Source organism: Phyllobates terribilis, unplaced genomic scaffold (assembly GCF_046119375.1).
Source record: "Phyllobates terribilis strain yellow unplaced genomic scaffold, ASM4611937v1 Scaffold_123__1_contigs__length_5148117, whole genome shotgun sequence".
Taxonomy (NCBI): domain Eukaryota; kingdom Metazoa; phylum Chordata; class Amphibia; order Anura; family Dendrobatidae; genus Phyllobates; species Phyllobates terribilis.
In genome coordinates, this window is record NW_027362883.1 from 1,145,008 (window position 1) to 1,158,316 (window position 13,309).

A 13,309-nucleotide genomic window follows, 5' to 3' on the forward strand; every position below is an offset into this window, starting at 1 on the left:
TAACAGGTATGTGCGCTGGTTACTCTGCTGCGCTTAAAATTTCTTTTTTGGTTTGCTACAATGCCTTTTCTGAAACGTTGTCTCCTTCTGCTGGAACACTGACTTCTTTCATTTAATGCCTGCAGACTATAAAAGAGAACCCAACCCAAAAAGTTTGGTTGATTAGTCTGTGGCATTCTGTTAAACTGTTGCTTATGGCGGTCTCTGTGAGCTTCTCAGCGACATTCAGCCAGCCAGGTATCCTGCCTGCAGTAGATGGAATGTGGCAATGGAACGCTGGCTGCGCGTGTCATAATAGGCTCTGAGCCTTTATATACCTGTGCACAGCAGCAGCCACCTTCAGTCTGCTGCTGGACAGCCAGCAGCAGCAGCAGCAGGAGAGGTATGTAATCAGGAGCCCTCCTGCTAAGGGTAGACAGCTGCTCGTTCCACCCCACCCCCCGCCTTAATTGGTTCTCCTCCCTTCCAACGGTGTTGAGGCGGGTGGGAACAGCAGGGGGTGAAGGTGCTGTGTTTAAAGAGGTGGAGTTATGCAGATCTAAAACGCGTGGATTGCAGCAGCAGCAAGCCGAAAAGTGCAGGCATGTAAGGGATCTAGAGGTTGACAACATGTCTTCTTAACGGGAGTCCAGGAGCTCATCTCCACAAATGGACTTTTCAGGATCCTTGGGTGGCTCCGTAGTTTGAAACCAATTCTGGTTATCGCTTCTCGGCCTTTTGGCTAAGATCAAGTGTAGTATCTGTTCTTATCAGTTTAATATCTGATACGTCCCCTATCTGGGGACCATATATTAAATGGATTTTTAGAACAGGGAGATGGAAAAAGAGCTTGCTCTGTCCACTCCACGCATTGACCTGGTATTGCAGTATCTCCAGGACCGGTGCACCCCTTCTTTAATGCAGTTTCTAAAATCAGAAAGAATTGAATTCAATGTTTTTTGTTCATTTTGCTTGTTTGTCGGATTTTGGGATGGACTCTTTGGCTTTGCTTTTCTTCTCCTCATTGGATTTTTCATGTTCAAAGTTGCAGAAGCCAGATTACAAGCTCATTTTGGTTCAACTTCAGCAACTGTGCATTGCATTGCCATGTAATGTGATGCAATGCTATCTTTCTAGCTCTCCCTTTTTACTTCCTTTTGGATAAACAGACATATTAGGCAAGCATTTTGGAGCTTTCACCTAAATAACTACAGGTGGTGAGATAAGCTGCACAATATAATTGACCTTTCAGTATATTGTTGCACACACACCATCTATTTAGCAAATGCCCTTGTTATCAACAGCAGCCTTTTAAACTCACCTGAGCTAACAGGTATGTGCGCTGGTTACTCTGCTGCGCTTAAAATTTCTTTTTTGGTTTGCTACAATGCCTTTTCTGAAACGTTGTCTCCTTCTGCTGGAACACTGACTTCTTTCATTTAATGCCTGCAGACTATAAAAGAGAACCCAACCCAAAAAGTTTGGTTGATTAGTCTGTGGCATTCTGTTAAACTGTTGCTTATGGCGGTCTCTGTGAGCTTCTCAGCGACATTCAGCCAGCCAGGTATCCTGCCTGCAGTAGATGGAATGTGGCAATGGAACGCTGGCTGCGCGTGTCATAATAGGCTCTGAGCCTTTATATACCTGTGCACAGCAGCAGCCACCTTCAGTCTGCTGCTGGACAGCCAGCAGCAGCAGCAGCAGGAGAGGTATGTAATCAGGAGCCCTCCTGCTAAGGGTAGACAGCTGCTCGTTCCACCCCACCCCCCGCCTTAATTGGTTCTCCTCCCTTCCAACGGTGTTGAGGCGGGTGGGAACAGCAGGGGGTGAAGGTGCTGTGTTAAAAGAGGTGGAGTTATGCAGATCTAAAACGCGTGGATTGCAGCAGCAGCAAGCCGAAAAGTGCAGGCATGTAAGGGATCTAGAGGTTGACAACATGTCTTCTTAACGGGAGTCCAGGAGCTCATCTCCACAAATGGACTTTTCAGGATCCTTGGGTGGCTCCGTAGTTTGAAACCAATTCTGGTTATCGCTTCTCGGCCTTTTGGCTAAGATCAAGTGTAGTATCTGTTCTTATCAGTTTAATATCTGATACGTCCCCTATCTGGGGACCATATATTAAATGGATTTTTAGAACAGGGAGATGGAAAAAGAGCTTGCTCTGTCCACTCCACGCATTGATCTGGTATTGCAGTATCTCCAGGACCGGTGCACCCCTTCTTTAATGCAGTTTCTAAAATCAGAAAGAATTGAATTCAATGTTTTTTGTTCATTTTGCTTGTTTGTCGGATTTTGGGATGCACTCTTTGGCTTTGCTTTTCTTCTCCTCATTGGATTTTTCATGTTCAAAGTTGCAGAAGCCAGATTACAAGCTCATTTTGTTTCAACTTCAGCAACTGTGCATTGCATTGCCATGTAATGTGATGCAATGCTATCTTTCTAGCTCTCCCTTTTTACTTCCTTTTGGATAAACAGACATATTAGGCAAGCATTTTGGAGCTTTCACCTAAATAACTACAGGTGGTGAGATAAGCTGCACAATATAATTGACCTTTCAGTATATTGTTGCACACACACCATCTATTTAGCAAATGCCCTTGTTATCAACAGCAGCCTTTTAAACTCACCTGAGCTAACAGGTATGTGCGCTGGTTACTCTGCTGCGCTTAAAATTTCTTTTTTGGTTTGCTACAATGCCTTTTCTGAAACGTTGTCTCCTTCTGCTGGAACACTGACTTCTTTCATTTAATGCCTGCAGACTATAAAAGAGAACCCAACCCAAAAAGTTTGGTTGATTAGTCTGTGGCATTCTGTTAAACTGTTGCTTATGGCGGTCTCTGTGAGCTTCTCAGCGACATTCAGCCAGCCAGGTATCCTGCCTGCAGTAGATGGAATGTGGCAATGGAACGCTGGCTGCGCGTGTCATAATAGGCTCTGAGCCTTTATATACCTGTGCACAGCAGCAGCCACCTTCAGTCTGCTGCTGGACAGCCAGCAGCAGCAGCAGCAGCAGGAGAGGTATGTAATCAGGAGCCCTCCTGCTAAGGGTAGACAGCTGCTCGTTCCACCCCACCCCCCGCCTTAATTGGTTCTCCTCCCTTCCAACGGTGTTGAGGCGGGTGGGAACAGCAGGGGGTGAAGGTGCTGTGTTTAAAGAGGTGGAGTTATGCAGATCTAAAACGCGTGGATTGCAGCAGCAGCAAGCCGAAAAGTGCAGGCATGTAAGGGATCTAGAGGTTGACAACATGTCTTCTTAACGGGAGTCCAGGAGCTCATCTCCACAAATGGACTTTTCAGGATCCTTGGGTGGCTCCGTAGTTTGAAACCAATTCTGGTTATCGCTTCTCGGCCTTTTGGCTAAGATCAAGTGTAGTATCTGTTCTTATCAGTTTAATATCTGATACGTCCCCTATCTGGGGACCATATATTAAATGGATTTTTAGAACAGGGAGATGGAAAAAGAGCTTGCTCTGTCCACTCCACGCATTGACCTGGTATTGCAGTATCTCCAGGACCGGTGCACCCCTTCTTTAATGCAGTTTCTAAAATCAGAAAGAATTGAATTCAATGTTTTTTGTTCATTTTGCTTGTTTGTCGGATTTTGGGATGGACTCTTTGGCTTTGCTTTTCTTCTCCTCATTGGATTTTTCATGTTCAAAGTTGCAGAAGCCAGATTACAAGCTCATTTTGGTTCAACTTCAGCAACTGTGCATTGCATTGCCATGTAATGTGATGCAATGCTATCTTTCTAGCTCTCCCTTTTTACTTCCTTTTGGATAAACAGACATATTAGGCAAGCATTTTGGAGCTTTCACCTAAATAACTACAGGTGGTGAGATAAGCTGCACAATATAATTGACCTTTCAGTATATTGTTGCACACACACCATCTATTTAGCAAATGCCCTTGTTATCAACAGCAGCCTTTTAAACTCACCTGAGCTAACAGGTATGTGCGCTGGTTACTCTGCTGCGCTTAAAATTTCTTTTTTGGTTTGCTACAATGCCTTTTCTGAAACGTTGTCTCCTTCTGCTGGAACACTGACTTCTTTCATTTAATGCCTGCAGACTATAAAAGAGAACCCAACCCAAAAAGTTTGGTTGATTAGTCTGTGGCATTCTGTTAAACTGTTGCTTATGGCGGTCTCTGTGAGCTTCTCAGCGACATTCAGCCAGCCAGGTATCCTGCCTGCAGTAGATGGAATGTGGCAATGGAACGCTGGCTGCGCGTGTCATAATAGGCTCTGAGCCTTTATATACCTGTGCACAGCAGCAGCCACCTTCAGTCTGCTGCTGGACAGCCAGCAGCAGCAGCAGCAGCAGGAGAGGTATGTAATCAGGAGCCCTCCTGCTAAGGGTAGACAGCTGCTCGTTCCACCCCACCCCCCGCCTTAATTGGTTCTCCTCCCTTCCAACGGTGTTGAGGCGGGTGGGAACAGCAGGGGGTGAAGGTGCTGTGTTTAAAGAGGTGGAGTTATGCAGATCTACAACGCGTGGATTGCAGCAGCAGCAAGCCGAAAAGTGCAGGCATGTAAGGGATCTAGAGGTTGACAACATGTCTTCTTAACGGGAGTCCAGGAGCTCATCTCCACAAATGGACTTTTCAGGATCCTTGGGTGGCTCCGTAGTTTGAAACCAATTCTGGTTATCGCTTCTCGGCCTTTTGGCTAAGATCAAGTGTAGTATCTGTTCTTATCAGTTTAATATCTGATACGTCCCCTATCTGGGGACCATATATTAAATGGATTTTTAGAACAGGGAGATGGAAAAAGAGCTTGCTCTGTCCACTCCACGCATTGACCTGGTATTGCAGTATCTCCAGGACCGGTGCACCCCTTCTTTAATGCAGTTTCTAAAATCAGAAAGAATTGAATTCAATGTTTTTTGTTCATTTTGCTTGTTTGTCGGATTTTGGGATGGACTCTTTGGCTTTGCTTTTCTTCTCCTCATTGGATTTTTCATGTTCAAAGTTGCAGAAGCCAGATTACAAGCTCATTTTGGTTCAACTTCAGCAACTGTGCATTGCATTGCCATGTAATGTGATGCAATGCTATCTTTCTAGCTCTCCCTTTTTACTTCCTTTTGGATAAACAGACATATTAGGCAAGCATTTTGGAGCTTTCACCTAAATAACTACAGGTGGTGAGATAAGCTGCACAATATAATTGACCTTTCAGTATATTGTTGCACACACACCATCTATTTAGCAAATGCCCTTGTTATCAACAGCAGCCTTTTAAACTCACCTGAGCTAACAGGTATGTGCGCTGGTTACTCTGCTGCGCTTAAAATTTCTTTTTTGGTTTGCTACAATGCCTTTTCTGAAACGTTGTCTCCTTCTGCTGGAACACTGACTTCTTTCATTTAATGCCTGCAGACTATAAAAGAGAACCCAACCCAAAAAGTTTGGTTGATTAGTCTGTGGCATTCTGTTAAACTGTTGCTTATGGCGGTCGCTGTGAGCTTCTCAGCGACATTCAGCCAGCCAGGTATCCTGCCTGCAGTAGATGGAATGTGGCAATGGAACGCTGGCTGCGCGTGTCATAATAGGCTCTGAGCCTTTATATACCTGTGCACAGCAGCAGCCACCTTCAGTCTGCTGCTGGACAGCCAGCAGCAGCAGCAGCAGCAGGAGAGGTATGTAATCAGGAGCCCTCCTGCTAAGGGTAGACAGCTGCTCGTTCCACCCCACCCCCCGCCTTAATTGGTTCTCCTCCCTTCCAACGGTGTTGAGGCGGGTGGGAACAGCAGGGGGTGAAGGTGCTGTGTTTAAAGAGGTGGAGTTATGCAGATCTAAAACGCGTGGATTGCAGCAGCAGCAAGCCGAAAAGTGCAGGCATGTAAGGGATCTAGAGGTTGACAACATGTCTTCTTAACGGGAGTCCAGGAGCTCATCTCCACAAATGGACTTTTCAGGATCCTTGGGTGGCTCCGTAGTTTGAAACCAATTCTGGTTATCGCTTCTCGGCCTTTTGGCTAAGATCAAGTGTAGTATCTGTTCTTATCAGTTTAATATCTGATACGTCCCCTATCTGGGGACCATATATTAAATGGATTTTTAGAACAGGGAGATGGAAAAAGAGCTTGCTCTGTCCACTCCACGCATTGACCTGGTATTGCAGTATCTCCAGGACCGGTGCACCCCTTCTTTAATGCAGTTTCTAAAATCAGAAAGAATTGAATTCAATGTTTTTTGTTCATTTTGCTTGTTTGTCGGATTTTGGGATGGACTCTTTGGCTTTGCTTTTCTTCTCCTCATTGGATTTTTCATGTTCAAAGTTGCAGAAGCCAGATTACAAGCTCATTTTGGTTCAACTTCAGCAACTGTGCATTGCATTGCCATGTAATGTGATGCAATGCTATCTTTCTAGCTCTCCCTTTTTACTTCCTTTTGGATAAACAGACATATTAGGCAAGCATTTTGGAGCTTTCACCTAAATAACTACAGGTGGTGAGATAAGCTGCACAATATAATTGACCTTTCAGTATATTGTTGCACACACACCATCTATTTAGCAAATGCCCTTGTTATCAACAGCAGCCTTTTAAACTCACCTGAGCTAACAGGTATGTGCGCTGGTTACTCTGCTGCGCTTAAAATTTCTTTTTTGGTTTGCTACAATGCCTTTTCTGAAACGTTGTCTCCTTCTGCTGGAACACTGACTTCTTTCATTTAATGCCTGCAGACTATAAAAGAGAACCCAACCCAAAAAGTTTGGTTGATTAGTCTGTGGCATTCTGTTAAACTGTTGCTTATGGCGGTCTCTGTGAGCTTCTCAGCGACATTCAGCCAGCCAGGTATCCTGCCTGCAGTAGATGGAATGTGGCAATGGAACGCTGGCTGCGCGTGTCATAATAGGCTCTGAGCCTTTATATACCTGTGCACAGCAGCAGCCACCTTCAGTCTGCTGCTGGACAGCCAGCAGCAGCAGCAGCAGGAGAGGTATGTAATCAGGAGCCCTCCTGCTAAGGGTAGACAGCTGCTCGTTCCACCCCACCCCCCGCCTTAATTGGTTCTCCTCCCTTCCAACGGTGTTGAGGCGGGTGGGAACAGCAGGGGGTGAAGGTGCTGTGTTTAAAGAGGTGGAGTTATGCAGATCTAAAACGCGTGGATTGCAGCAGCAGCAAGCCGAAAAGTGCAGGCATGTAAGGGATCTAGAGGTTGACAACATGTCTTCTTAACGGGAGTCCAGGAGCTCATCTCCACAAATGGACTTTTCAGGATCCTTGGGTGGCTCCGTAGTTTGAAACCAATTCTGGTTATCGCTTCTCGGCCTTTTGGCTAAGATCAAGTGCAGTGATTTAGCGATTGCTGCCTTGGTTTTGGTTGGAGGTGTCTGGGGTACCTGGCTCGTCGGCCTTGGGGGATCGTCCTTACTTAATTGTGGGGACTTCACCCCCTTGCTGCTATAGGCGTGTCGGCTTAGTCCCCAGACAACGGGAAGCGATCATACTCGCTCCTTCTGTGTGTTGGAGTGGAGATTACGCTCATTCTGTTGGAGAATCATGGCAACAGAGGCGGAGTTGTGGCCGAAGTTGGAGGTTCCAGAACATGCACGTGTGGAGACCGCTTTCCGGATTTTTGTCCGGAGAGACTGTCAGAAGGTTAAGGACTTTCGGTTTATTATGAAGGAGATCATCTTGGGTGTCGCAAAGGTGAAAAAAGAAGACATCGTGGCAGTTATGGATTATCCCCAAAAGGGTGTCTATGACGTGTTTTTTGAGTCTAGGAAGATTTTGGAGAACTATATGGATTCTTTTGATGAATTGAGACATGAGAAGTTTGTTGGAATTCGGTTTCAACGTCACGTATTTAGTAGTGAAAAGATGGTGACAGTGAAGATGTTTTCACCACTGGTTCCAGAAGAGGACATTGTCACGTTTTTGAGTGGTTTTGCCAAGTCTGTAGTATCAAAAGGTAAAGTAATGAATGAATTCGGAGTATGGACGGGAAAGTGGAAATTTTTTGTGGAATTTAACATGAACAAGGATAGGAGTTTTTCCTACCCACCTCAAAGGTTTAAGCTTGGTAAAGTAAGTGGGAATTTATTCTTTAATGGGATGGATTCCTTTTGTTCAATTTGTGAGGTATATGGTCATAAACGTGAAGACTGTACTGCAGAAAAGTGTTGGAAGTGTAAAGCGGAAGGACATGTTTCTAAATCATGTCCAGTAGAAAGGAATAAGTGTAACCTGTGTATGGAAATTGGGCATAGGTTTAAGGAATGCCCAAAGAGAAAGAGTAATAAGGAGAAGATGGAAAGTGCAAAGGCGGAAAAGAAAGAAAAAAAGAAGACGGTAGAGGTTCAGAGGCAAACAGAAGAGGAGGAAGCTGATAAAGAAATGGACAAAGTTAAAAAAGGAATTGTGGAAATGAAGGGAAGTGGTGTGTGTTTTGAAGCTTTTTTTCCAAAGGTAATCGCAAGTGTGAAGGCAAATAAAGAGAGGTTTTTTGAAACCTATAAGGTGGGAAGGACATGGATAGATTATGTGAATACAAACTTTGAATCTTTCTCGCAAGAGAAAGGACTGTTGGAGTATCTAACATATTATGCGTTGAAGGGAGGAATGCAGTAATGTGTTTTGTTTCCTTCCTCTATATATTATGTGTCTGAGAGGAAATACTGGTTGTTGTTTTGTTTTTTTTGTATATGCATTAAATAATGGTTTTTTGTTTTAAAATGACACGATGATGGATTTGGTCCATCACCGTTTTCAGAAGTATGGAATCGAGATGGTACTTGTAATCTGAGTGTTAAGAAAAAAAAAAAAAAAAAAAAAAAAAAAAAAAATCTGTTCTTATCAGTTTAATATCTGATACGTCCCCTATCTGGGGACCATATATTAAATGGATTTTTAGAACAGGGAGATGGAAAAAGAGCTTGCTCTGTCCACTCCACGCATTGACCTGGTATTGCAGTATCTCCAGGACCGGTGCACCCCTTCTTTAATGCAGTTTCTAAAATCAGAAAGAATTGAATTCAATGTTTTTTGTTCATTTTGCTTGTTTGTCGGATTTTGGGATGGACTCTTTGGCTTTGCTTTTCTTCTCCTCATTGGATTTTTCATATTCAAAGTTGCAGAAGCCAGATTACAAGCTCATTTTGGTTCAACTTCAGCAACTGTGCATTGCATTGCCATGTAATGTGATTCAATGCTATCTTTCTAGCTCTCCCTTTTTACTTCCTTTTGGATAAACAGACATATTAGGCAAGCATTTTGGAGCTTTCACCTAAATAACTACAGGTGGTGAGATAAGCTGCACAATATAATTGACCTTTCAGTATATTGTTGCACACACACCATCTATTTAGCAAATGCCCTTGTTATCAACAGCAGCCTTTTAAACTCACCTGAGCTAACAGGTATGTGCGCTGGTTACTCTGCTGCGCTTAAAATTTCTTTTTTGGTTTGCTACAATGCCTTTTCTGAAACGTTGTCTCCTTCTGCTGGAACACTGACTTCTTTCATTTAATGCCTGCAGACTATAAAAGAGAACCCAACCCAAAAAGTTTGGTTGATTAGTCTGTGGCATTCTGTTAAACTGTTGCTTATGGCGGTCTCTGTGAGCTTCTCAGCGACATTCAGCCAGCCAGGTATCCTGCCTGCAGTAGATGGAATGTGGCAATGGAACGCTGGTTGCGCGTGTCATAATAGGCTCTGAGCCTTTATATACCTGTGCACAGCAGCAGCCACCTTCAGTCTGCTGCTGGACAGCCAGCAGCAGCAGCAGCAGCAGGAGAGGTATGTAATCAGGAGCCCTCCTGCTAAGGGTAGACAGCTGCTCGTTCCACCCCACCCCCCGCCTTAATTGGTTCTCCTCCCTTCCAACGGTGTTGAGGCGGGTGGGAACAGCAGGGGGTGAAGGTGCTGTGTTTAAAGAGGTGGAGTTATGCAGATCTAAAACGCGTGGATTGCAGCAGCAGCAAGCCGAAAAGTGCAGGCATGTAAGGGATCTAGAGGTTGACAACATGTCTTCTTAACGGGAGTCCAGGAGCTCATCTCCACAAATGGACTTTTCAGGATCCTTGGGTGGCTCCGTAGTTTGAAACCAATTCTGGTTATCGCTTCTCGGCCTTTTGGCTAAGATCAAGTGTAGTATCTGTTCTTATCAGTTTAATATCTGATACGTCCCCTATCTGGGGACCATATATTAAATGGATTTTTAGAACAGGGAGATGGAAAAAGAGCTTGCTCTGTCCACTCCACGCATTGACCTGGTATTGCAGTATCTCCAGGACCAGTGCACCCCTTCTTTAATGCAGTTTCTAAAATCAGAAAGAATTGAATTCAATGTTTTTTGTTCATTTTGCTTGTTTGTCGGATTTTGGGATGGACTCTTTGGCTTTGCTTTTCTTCTCCTCATTGGATTTTTCATGTTCAAAGTTGCAGAAGCCAGATTACAAGCTCATTTTGGTTCAACTTCAGCAACTGTGCATTGCATTGCCATGTAATGTGATGCAATGCTATCTTTCTAGCTCTCCCTTTTTACTTCCTTTTGGATAAACAGACATATTAGGCAAGCATTTTGGAGCTTTCACCTAAATAACTACAGGTGGTGAGATAAGCTGCACAATATAATTGACCTTTCAGTATATTGTTGCACACACACCATCTATTTAGCAAATGCCCTTGTTATCAACAGCAGCCTTTTAAACTCACCTGAGCTAACAGGTATGTGCGCTGGTTACTCTGCTGCGCTTAAAATTTCTTTTTTGGTTTGCTACAATGCCTTTTCTGAAACGTTGTCTCCTTCTGCTGGAACACTGACTTCTTTCATTTAATGCCTGCAGACTATAAAAGAGAACCCAACCCAAAAAGTTTGGTTGATTAGTCTGTGGCATTCTGTTAAACTGTTGCTTATGGCGGTCTCTGTGAGCTTCTCAGCGACATTCAGCCAGCCAGGTATCCTGCCTGCAGTAGATGGAATGTGGCAATGGAACGCTGGCTGCGCGTGTCATAATAGGCTCTGAGCCTTTATATACCTGTGCACAGCAGCAGCCACCTTCAGTCTGCTGCTGGACAGCCAGCAGCAGCAGCAGCAGCAGGAGAGGTATGTAATCAGGAGCCCTCCTGCTAAGGGTAGACAGCTGCTCGTTCCACCCCACCCCCCGCCTTAATTGGTTCTCCTCCCTTCCAATGGTGTTGAGGCGGGTGGGAACAGCAGGGGGTGAAGGTGCTGTGTTTAAAGAGGTGGAGTTATGCAGATCAAAAACGCGTGGATTGCAGCAGCAGCAAGCCGAAAAGTGCAGGCATGTAAGGGATCTAGAGGTTGACAACATGTCTTCTTAACGGGAGTCCAGGAGCTCATCTCCACAAAAGGACTTTTCAGGATCCTTGGGTGGCTCCGTAGTTTGAAACCAATTCTGGTTATCGCTTCTCGGCCTTTTGGCTAAGATCAAGTGTAGTATCTGTTCTTATCAGTTTAATATCTGATACGTCCCCTATCTGGGGACCATATATTAAATGGATTTTTAGAACAGGCAGATGGAAAAAGAGCTTGCTCTGTCCACTCCACGCATTGACCTGGTATTGCAGTATCTCCAGGACCGGTGCACCCCTTCTTTAATGCAGTTTCTAAAATCAGAAAGAATTGAATTCAATGTTTTTTGTTCATTTTGCTTGTTTGTCGGATTTTGGGATGGACTCTTTGGCTTTGCTTTTCTTCTCCTCATTGGATTTTTCATGTTCAAAGTTGCAGAAGCCAGATTACAAGCTCATTTTGGTTCAACTTCAGCAACTGTGCATTGCATTGCCATGTAATGTGATGCAATGCTATCTTTCTAGCTCTCCCTTTTTACTTCCTTTTGGATAAACAGACATATTAGGCAAGCATTTTGGAGCTTTCACCTAAATAACTACAGGTGGTGAGATAAGCTGCACAATATAATTGACCTTTCAGTATATTGTTGCACACACACCATCTATTTAGCAAATGCCCTTGTTATCAACAGCAGCCTTTTAAACTCACCTGAGCTAACAGGTATGTGCGCTGGTTACTCTGCTGCGCTTAAAATTTCTTTTTTGGTTTGCTACAATGCCTTTTCTGAAACGTTGTCTCCTTCTGCTGGAACACTGACTTCTTTCATTTAATGCCTGCAGACTATAAAAGAGAACCCAACCCAAAAAGTTTGGTTGATTAGTCTGTGGCATTCTGTTAAACTGTTGCTTATGGCGGTCTCTGTGAGCTTCTCAGCGACATTCAGCCAGCCAGGTATCCTGCCTGCAGTAGATGGAATGTGGCAATGGAACGCTGGCTGCGCGTGTCATAATAGGCTCTGAGCCTTTATATACCTGTGCACAGCAGCAGCCACCTTCAGTCTGCTGCTGGACAGCCAGCAGCAGCAGCAGCAGCAGGAGAGGTATGTAATCAGGAGCCCTCCTGCTAAGGGTAGACAGCTGCTCGTTCCACCCCACCCCCCGCCTTAATTGGTTCTCCTCCCTTCCAACGGTGTTGAGGCGGGTGGGAACAGCAGGGGGTGAAGGTGCTGTGTTTAAAGAGGTGGAGTTATGCAGATCTAAAACGCGTGGATTGCAGCAGCAGCAAGCCGAAAAGTGCAGGCATGTAAGGGATCTAGAGGTTGACAACATGTCTTCTTAACGGGAGTCCAGGAGCTCATCTCCACAAATGGACTTTTCAGGATCCTTGGGTGGCTCCGTAGTTTGAAACCAATTCTGGTTATCGCTTCTCGGCCTTTTGGCTAAGATCAAGTGTAGTATCTGTTCTTATCAGTTTAATATCTGATACGTCCCCTATCTGGGGACCATATATTAAATGGATTTTTAGAACAGGGAGATGGAAAAAGAGCTTGCTCTGTCCACTCCACGCATTGACCTGGTATTGCAGTATCTCCAGGACCGGTGCACCCCTTCTTTAATGCAGTTTCTAAAATCAGAAAGAATTGAATTCAATGTTTTTTGTTCATTTTGCTTGTTTGTCGGATTTTGGGATGGACTCTTTGGCTTTGCTTTTCTTCTCCTCATTGGATTTTTCATGTTCAAAGTTGCAGAAGCCAGATTACAAGCTCATTTTGGTTCAACTTCAGCAACTGTGCATTGCATTGCCATGTAATGTGATGCAATGCTATCTTTCTAGCTCTCCCTTTTTACTTCCTTTTGGATAAACAGACATATTAGGCAAGCATTTTGGAGCTTTCACCTAAATAACTACAGGTGGTGAGATAAGCTGCACAATATAATTGACCTTTCAGTATATTGTTGCACACACACCATCTATTTAGCAAATGCCCTTGTTATCAACAGCAGCCTTTTAAACTCACCTGAGCTAACAGGTATGTGCGCTGGTTACTCTGCTGCGCTTAAAATTTCTT

At 44.4% G+C, this 13,309-nt stretch overlaps 9 non-coding genes across 9 annotated transcripts; all 9 read left to right on the forward strand.

Annotated features, from left to right (window-relative positions):
- The first annotated feature begins 701 nt into the window (after positions 1 to 701).
- LOC141201684 (U2 spliceosomal RNA) lies at positions 702 to 892 on the forward strand. The gene has a single exon (XR_012272981.1). It is a non-coding gene; the product is annotated as a U2 spliceosomal RNA (small nuclear RNA).
- A 1,115-nt stretch (positions 893 to 2,007) lies between these two features.
- LOC141202295 (U2 spliceosomal RNA) lies at positions 2,008 to 2,198 on the forward strand. The gene has a single exon (XR_012273573.1). It is a non-coding gene; the product is annotated as a U2 spliceosomal RNA (small nuclear RNA).
- Positions 2,199 to 3,316: 1,118 nt separating this feature from the next.
- LOC141201685 (U2 spliceosomal RNA) lies at positions 3,317 to 3,507 on the forward strand. Its single transcript, XR_012272982.1, has one exon. It is a non-coding gene; the product is annotated as a U2 spliceosomal RNA (small nuclear RNA).
- Positions 3,508 to 4,625: 1,118 nt separating this feature from the next.
- LOC141201686 (U2 spliceosomal RNA) lies at positions 4,626 to 4,816 on the forward strand. The gene has a single exon (XR_012272983.1). It is a non-coding gene; the product is annotated as a U2 spliceosomal RNA (small nuclear RNA).
- Positions 4,817 to 5,934: 1,118 nt separating this feature from the next.
- Positions 5,935 to 6,125, forward strand: LOC141201687 (U2 spliceosomal RNA). The gene has a single exon (XR_012272984.1). It is a non-coding gene; the product is annotated as a U2 spliceosomal RNA (small nuclear RNA).
- Positions 6,126 to 8,724: 2,599 nt separating this feature from the next.
- Positions 8,725 to 8,923, forward strand: LOC141202661 (U2 spliceosomal RNA). The gene has a single exon (XR_012273881.1). It is a non-coding gene; the product is annotated as a U2 spliceosomal RNA (small nuclear RNA).
- A 1,118-nt stretch (positions 8,924 to 10,041) lies between these two features.
- LOC141202863 (U2 spliceosomal RNA) lies at positions 10,042 to 10,232 on the forward strand. The gene has a single exon (XR_012274012.1). It is a non-coding gene; the product is annotated as a U2 spliceosomal RNA (small nuclear RNA).
- A 1,118-nt stretch (positions 10,233 to 11,350) lies between these two features.
- On the forward strand, positions 11,351 to 11,541 carry LOC141202393 (U2 spliceosomal RNA). The gene has a single exon (XR_012273668.1). It is a non-coding gene; the product is annotated as a U2 spliceosomal RNA (small nuclear RNA).
- Positions 11,542 to 12,659: 1,118 nt separating this feature from the next.
- Positions 12,660 to 12,850, forward strand: LOC141201688 (U2 spliceosomal RNA). The gene has a single exon (XR_012272985.1). It is a non-coding gene; the product is annotated as a U2 spliceosomal RNA (small nuclear RNA).
- The last annotated feature ends 459 nt before the right edge of the window (positions 12,851 to 13,309 follow it).